Source organism: Mirounga angustirostris, unplaced genomic scaffold, assembly GCF_029215605.1.
Source record: "Mirounga angustirostris isolate CCGP_5_RB_7025 unplaced genomic scaffold, mMirAng1.0.hap1 SCAF_4, whole genome shotgun sequence".
NCBI lineage: Eukaryota > Metazoa > Chordata > Mammalia > Carnivora > Phocidae > Mirounga > Mirounga angustirostris.
Genome location: NW_026991712.1, coordinates 46,499,647 through 46,508,117, shown reverse-complemented (window position 1 = coordinate 46,508,117; position 8,471 = coordinate 46,499,647).

Below are 8,471 nucleotides of genomic sequence, written 5' to 3'. Positions count from 1 at the left end.
TCTTTCAGAAAATAGAGGAGGAATGAACATTTTCTACCATGTTTTAGGAAGTCAACATCCACCTGATATCAAATCTTACAAAAACATTATAGGAAAAAAAAATGCTACACTAATATCAAGACACAAAAATCCTTAAGAACTATTAGCAAATCAACTTCAGCAATACATGTGAAGGGAGGTGATTGAAAGTAGATAGACGCTTCTCTTTGAAGATAGTCGTCTGGCTATAAAGACCCCCTACTCCCATGACTAAACTTCTGAGAGCCTCTGCCATATTTGTACATCTTGTCTGTTGAACTCAAGTATATCTAGTCTTAAAATTTTCCTATCTAACAGTTGGCATTTATTTTATTCATAGAAATGGATTTGAAAAAAAAAAGCACATTTAAATATCAGATATATCTGCAATGCACAATGACATAATTAAGAATCCATAATTGTTTTTATTGAAAAAGATTTTCTTTACATATAAGACTTGGAGTAAAATCAAATAAATTTTCTCAGTTATATATCTTTGGAAGTATGATTAAGAATTTATAAATTGATAGCCATATCTTTGATTTGTAAATTTATAGTGATGTAAGTTTAAATAATGAGTAATAGTTTAGTTTACTTGTCTTAAAGTGACTCTCCTGCTTTTTGAGTTGGGTGTTGGGTTGGGGTGGCAGCCTCTGATCTTTTTGACTTTCCTTTCTCAGAGTTGAATCTCTGCTTTATAAGCAAGCTGAAGAGAGGGGATTGGAGTCTTATTGTTCTTGACCTGCTGTGCCTGAAACACAGCCTTCAACCTACAAGTGGGGCTGGGTGGCGGAAGGGCAGTTGCATTTGCCTATAATTTAACCTTTGCAACATGGAGCTTGGCTGATGAGAAATGCTAGCGGTTTACCCCTTCTGAAAAGATACTGTAGCCCTTGATAGAAAGTTGGGCCAAGAAGGAGCCAGAGTGGTTTCTATCATGCTGAGCTGGGGATAGGGAGGAGGATGTGAGTCAATGCTCAAATGACATAGACTCTTAATGTTCTTACTGAGATTTAGTAGGTTTTTCTTGAATAAGTATTTCTTCATTAACTATTTGTCCTTAGAAAAATTTCCGGAGACTTTATTTTTTTAAATAACTTTTACCAGTTATGGTCTAGCTGGGAATGGCCTCTATGGAACTCCTCATACCCATTCTTGTCCTAGTCTTCTATAGTCTTAAAGTAATCCCCTGATTTAAGCTTTCTTTCTCCAAGAATTTAACATCATTGCACGTTTTTCTAATCCTAAAAGTTGCAATAAATTATGAGACCAACTTGGAACTGTTATTTTCTCTTTTATATGTCACTTTTTCCATTACCTGGTTGCTTATAAATTCCCTTCTTTTCCTTGAAATTCATGAACTTCCTCAATGTATATGTTAAGGGTGACCATTCTATATTATTTGTATTTCATACGGTATGCTACTTTCTGTCTTTCAAAGATTCCACATTCCCATTGTTTTATATGTGAGTATGAAGACTTATTATTTTATTTCTGTTATCCTTTCATTGAGTAACTACTATATGCTTGGTATTGCACAGGTAATTTCTTGGAGTGATAAGTGCTATGAGTAAAGAATATTAGGGTGGGATGAAAATGTACTTTAGAGAGGAAAAAAACAAAGTTACAAAGCAGTCGTATTTTTGTAGAGTGATAAAGAATAAGTAATAAGCCAAATGATTCACACCATAAGGGAAGCCATATTTTAATTCAAGATAAGAATAAATGCACAGGGTCTGTATAAAGAGAAGGCTGCAGTATTTTAAAATAGAAAGAACGCTGATATGGCTGGGCACAGTGATCCAGGGGAGAGAGGTACAAAGAGATGTCAGTAGTCCAGGGTAATTATTTAGAATGGGTTGGCAAACTATGGCCCACAGGCCAAACCCGACCTACTACCTCATTTTGTACTTAACTCACATGTCTATGAGTTAAGAATGTTTTTTATATTTTTAAATGGTTGGGAGAAAATCAAAAGAATAATATGTAAAATTACGTGAAATTCAAATTTCAGTGTCATTAATAAAATTTTACTGAAACACTACCGCACTCATTTGTTTACATATTTCCTATGGCTGCTTTTGTGTTATAGCAGCGCAAACACAGGGTTTGCAAAGCCTAAATCATTTACTTTTTCACTCTACAGAAAATGGTTTGCTGACCCCTGTTTCAAGGCATCCTCAGTTCAGTAGGGAGAATGGATATAACCTTAAATTCAATAGGAAATTTTGGGACGCCTGGGTGGCTCAGTCAGTTAAAAGTCTGCCTTCAGCTCAGGTCATGATCCCAGGGGCCTGGGATCGAGTCCTGAATTGGGCTCCTTGCTCAGCGGGGAGTCTGCTTCTCCCTCACCCTCTGCTGTCCCCCTGCTTGTGCTCTCTCTCTTAAAAAAAAAAAAATCAATAGGAAGTTTTTAGAGGTTTCTAAGCAAGGGAGTAGCAATCTGATTTTGCTCATGTGCAAATTTATTGCGGTTGGGCAATTTGGAGAAAGTAGATGCAGGGAGACTACTGGGGGGAGGGGAGCTAACTCAGTAATGCAGTAATCCAAAGGAGAGATGATAGGCTGTGGGAGGGGAGCTGCATGAAAGTAGACAGAGAGATTTCAGATGTGTTGGAGATAGAACCTCTGACACGGAAGAGGGGTTCAATATAGGTGGATGAGAGAATGGGAAGAATCACAGATGAACCTTGACTTGGTTTGGAGTAACCAGGTAAACAGTGACACCATTTATTAACAGGAAACATCTGAGTGAGGCTTTTGTTTGGTTTGGTTTGAGCAGTGGGTAGGGACAAAATAAGTTGTGTTAAGGACCTGAGGTAGAAATATTAAGTTGAGTTATATGAGTTTGGTTTATAGGGGCATGACTTGGGATTGAGACATGAATATTTGAATTCTTAGCATAGAAATGCTATTTAAAATCATTTAGAATAAACGTGCTCATCTGTGAAGAGGAGGGAAAACAGAAGAGAAGGCTCAGGATGGGATCTCCAAGTAAGTCAAACTGGAAAGCAGGCCAGTTCTCAAGTCGCTTTCTCAAATGGCCAGTTTACTAAATTAATTCATTCCTTTCAGTTATTTAAGTTTAGCTTACTAATTTTTATTTACCTTGCATTCATCACTGCATTTAAAAAAAAATGTTTACTTTTTCCTGCTCCATATTCCTGATGCTCTAGTTGGAGACTAAGCGATATACAGAGAAGAAACAAAGAGAGCCTGATATATTTGGGAAGCGAGAGTTAAAAAAGCCTCCCTTTGAGGAGAGGAAGTGGTGCCTTGGGGGAAAGTCATTTCAGCCTAGATAAGAAAGACTGGAAAAAGTTCAAATAAAAGATTGTTGATATACAGGAGTTGGCTAGCTCAGACATTATATACCTGAGGGCACAATAAAAGGAAAAGAAGGGTTAGAAGGAATAGGTTAGATTTAAGGATGGAGACATGTGATTGATAATATAAGTCCTAGTGAAAATGGATGTCCAGGGAACTTGAGGCTTCTGACCTTGCCAGAAATAAATGGATGCCAGCATTCATCCTGATTAGTCAGGCAGATGAGTGTGTACAATTCATTCAAGCCATATTTTTACTAAGCAGCTTGGTCAAAAGGGTCTCTTTTATAATTGGCTATCTGGAAGGGATTTCTCCTTCCTTTGGGTCTGAATAGTGTGGCTATTTGATAGTGATAATTCTATTTAAAAAACACAAAATATGGAATGTTCTTCCTGTTTCTTACAAGGATTTGATATCATTAATGGTGGTGGTCATTTTTTGCTTGTTATATTCTTTTCCTGATTTTAAAAAACATTTCTTGGGATAGGCCCCATGCTGCTTCTTTTCTGTGTATTACTCACTTCTGAAATGGGATGTGGAAGTAAGCCAAGGCAATCAGAAATTTCAATTTGTATGTCTGGAGTAAAATAATTTCTAAACAAATCTCCCCTAATCATTGGCATTTTCTCCTTCAGAAAAAAAAAAATCAGTAAGTGAATCCCTATGTGCCAGATTCTCATTGTTGTACTTAATTTCCGCTCACTTGACTGTAAATAGCAACTGTCTGGATGATCACTCCTTCCTCATTCCATTACCCTAGCTTTTCCAGGTAGCTTTTCCTCTAGATTTAAAGGATGGATTGCAGGAGTAGAGATAGCTCGCATGGCATTTCTCCTTTAGCTCTGTGCCTCTGCTATTCTGTAGCTGGAACTGGGTCTTTCAAGGATGCCCTTTCTTCTTCCATGATCCCCCTTAGACTCATTCCAATGAAGGAGCATTCCTTGGACTTTCCACTTACTTTTGTGAAATCTTTCCCTTAAATTAGGTCGGAGAGGTATCTGTTAGAAGGGGAAACCAGCAATGCCTCCCCTATTCCATATCTTTAGCATCTGATATTTTTTTCCAACATTTTCCTAATCTCGTCCAGTTTATAATATTTGAAAGACATTTCTCACAGTTTTTGGTTTGGTGACAAGGATCTTTCTTCAGTTTTATCTTTTTGGTTACTTTTATTCTTTTGGGTGGGTTGTATTAGTGTCTGGACTAAAAATACCCTAATTTGCCAAGTGATACCAGAGATTTGAAGAGTAGAGAAACAGTACATGGTAATGGACAAGAGAGAAGATTCTGCAGACAAACTCACTAAATTTGAATCATGACTGCAACTCTTACTAACTGTGCAGTCTCAGAAACCAACTTATATATTCTCACTTTGCCTCAGTTTTTCTTCATCTCTACAATAGGGATAATAAGTGTATTTACATCATGATATTGTTATTAAGATTAAATATGCATATATAAAGCATTTAGAACAGCACCTGGTATACAAAAAGCACCATATCATTGTTAAGCATATTATTATTGCTACTGTTAATATTATACTTCATAACTATATTAAGTATAATAATTATGTAAATTAATATAATAATATATTAAGTATAATAATTATACTTAAAAATTAATTCTATAGTGATATCTCCTGTCTTTAGTTTTCTAGTGTGGTTATTTCCATTTGTCTAAATGAACTATAGGCTCTTCATGTGCAAGGGACCATATCTTTTTCTCCTTTGTACTTTTCATAGTGCTTGCTATAATGTGTTCATATGGTTAGCAGTCCACAAATATTTCTTGTGTTAAAATTAATTGAGAGGCACCTGGGTGGCTTGGTCAGTCAAGTGTCTGACTCTGGGTTTTGGCTCATGAGATGGAGCCCCGTCGCAGGCTCCATGCTCAGTGCAGAGTCTGCTTGAGATTCTCTCCCTCTCCCTCCCCTTCTGCTCCTAACCCCACTCATGCTCTTGCTCTCTCTCTCTCTCTCTCAAATAAATAAATAAATAAATAAATAAATAAATAAATAAATAAATCTTTAAAAAATGAATTCGGAGTCTATGACAGTTCAGGTTTATTGAAAATCTGATCATACATATTTTAAAAGGTCTGCTCCTTCTTTATCTGAGGAACTGGTAACTTTGCTGTCTAAGCCTTTTGAAATTAAAGACATAGGAAGAAATATACAGGTACAATAAAATAGAAAATCAGTAACCCTTTATTTTTCCCTTTGACGTTGACTGGGTATAAAATATGCATCACAGGTGTAAACTTTAAAGCCTAGCCACAATTGTTTGCTAACATTTTTTATAGAAGAAAAAGGTTGTTTTTTTCCTTCCTGTTAGAAGTGGTTTCACAGGGCTTTGTCAGTTAAGAAATCATCAGATAAAGTGAAAATGAGTTAATTATATCACTTTTGTTCTAAAAGAGTTAGCTTTCAGCCAATTTCAGATTGGTTCTCTGTATGCCCTCAAAAAAATCAAATAACTCTTCCAGTTAACACATATTCCATCAATCTTCAGTAATAGCACATTTCAAGGTCAAATTTTTCTTAATAGATAAAGGCACTGGATTTGAAATCTTGAAAATCTTATAAAAGTGGCTTTTGAAATCATTCTTACTGCTTATCTGCAAGTCATGGTTGTTTCCCCCAAAACGGAACTTTATTAGAGACAGACAAATGGGTTTCATTTTGCTTACCACAACATAATATGTTTTGATTTATGCATGAATAATATGAGAGTTACAGATACTATTCCAAAGTCTGAGTGTGAGAATATATTAATCTTTTGCTTGTAGGAAATATTTATATGTTGTTGTGGGTTGAATTGTGTCCCCTCAGAGATTCACATTGTTGAAGTCCTAGCCCCTGGTACCTCAAAATGTGATCTTTTTTGAAAGTAAGGTTCATTGCAGACATAATGAGTTGAGGTGATGTCAAACTGAAATTGGGTGGGCCTCAATATGTGTGGTGTACATATAAAAAGGGGAAATTTTGACATAGATATGCACATAGGAAGAATGCCATGTGAAGACTGAAGTTATGACACCATATACCAAGGAGCTACTAAACACCAGGAGAGAGGTCTGGGACAGACCTCCCTTCAGAGGGAGGATGGCCTTATACACATCTTGGTTTGGAACTTCAAGCCTTCAGAATCATGAGACAATAAATTTCTGTTTTAAGCTACTTACTTTGTGTTGCCTTGTTAGGGTGTCCCCAGTAAACTAATACACATGTGATATGTAACTACACAATTAACTCTATGATTCCTAATATGCTTTACATGCTATCATATATGCAAAAAATTGCCGCCATCTGGATCCTGAAAGACTAGCATCTTGTTTATCAAGTGAAGTCGACTCTGAGTGGTTGGTCAGCAGTCCAGGCTTTGTTAATCAACCTCTTGGCCAAAGCCCCAGCCTGTTCTCGACAGGAGATGCACTTTGGTTACCCCTATGATTATTTGAGAAAAGAAGCTCTTCTCTAGTAGCTTCTGCTTAAAGCCTTTTGCCTTGTATTGTGTTTCTTTTAAGAGTTCTTACTAGATTGCTTTTGTTCTTTGGGAAATATGACAGAATATTTTTAAAGAATAAAAGCAACAACTTTCACATTGTGTTTCACATATAAAAGGCCCTCAAATCCCTTCTGACAATCTGAGGTGATGTTAAGAAAAAAAAAAGCATCTACCACAAATCTATGTAAACTAATTATTCCTTTTGTTTTCCTGTCAAAAAAACCAAATGTGTGTGTATATATATATATATATATATATATATATATATATATTCATGAATAATTATCATATATCTGATAACACTAATTCTTTTTTGTACAGTTATAATAAAGTCTTGAGAAGTATTAGTTTTAATAAAAATTCTGACAGTTTCTTCATGTCATAAGAGTAGCTGTTGAATATAATATGCCTATTTAAAGTGTGGTTTCCACATTCGAGGGATGTTTCGACGTGAATCTCAAACCACTACCACTCAAGTATCATTCATTGAGCTACAGTTAACATACATCTGATGTATTGTCATCCCACATTTTGAATGGTCATGACATAAAGCAGTACATTGAGAAGTAAAATTAAAAAAATCCTCTCTCTTAGTGGGACCAACCATTACTGAGATCTACTTCAAAGTCTCTAGGAATATTTCACAGGAGAAATAGAAAACCAGGATATGAAGTAAACTTTAAATAACTGGTTCATTCCTATGCCAGATTCAATTCAATTCAATCCAAAGAAATTGCCTTTCTTGTGGATAAACTGCTACACTGCTCTAGAAAAGGAATAGAGAAAATATAAGTATCAACTAAAAAGTTTTTTTTTTTTTTTTGTAATGCTGGGCTGTTTTCTTTTACCTAATTCTAGCTCTTTCCTTAATTACTGGAACAATCAGTTCTACACAGTGGGTGGGTATTCAAGAAAACTTTCTAACAGCTATGACGGACATGCGCTGGAATTTGTTAAGAGTAGATAGTCTGTTGAGATCCTTCACTAGGGATTGTGAAGAAAACTAGAAGAGGTCTTAGAGTTTGGAAAGTTAGGTCATCCAAAATGCATGGGGGTAAGTATGCAGGGTGATGTGTGGAAATGAGTATGAAAAGTATGATGACCTCTTAATGATTGTAAAAGAACACATGAGGGTTATTTTTTCCATTTTGGTTCTCATCTAGACTAATGGATTCTACAAAATGTAATTCCAGAAACTCAATCAATAATTTCATATATTTTAAATGTGAATCTCCTTCACACTTATAATAGATATAATTGTACTATATAACTATATGCTAATCTAGTACATAAGTAAAAGAGCACATGTACATTGAACAATTATTGAGACCACTGTAACTATAATTATCTCTAGTTATGGAGGAAAAGGGGTAATATTAATTCTAAAAATCCAGAAAAACAAAAAGTGCAATTTTATTTTTTTTAATTTAAAAACATTTTTTAGCTCAAATATTACCTTTATTTTTCAAAATTTATTTTTTAATTCTAGTATAATTAACATAGTGTTATATTAGGTTCAGGTGTACAGTATAGTAATTCAACAATTCTATACATTACTCAGTGCTCATCGTGATAAGTGTGCTCTTAATCCCCTTCACCTATTTCACCCATTCCCCCCGC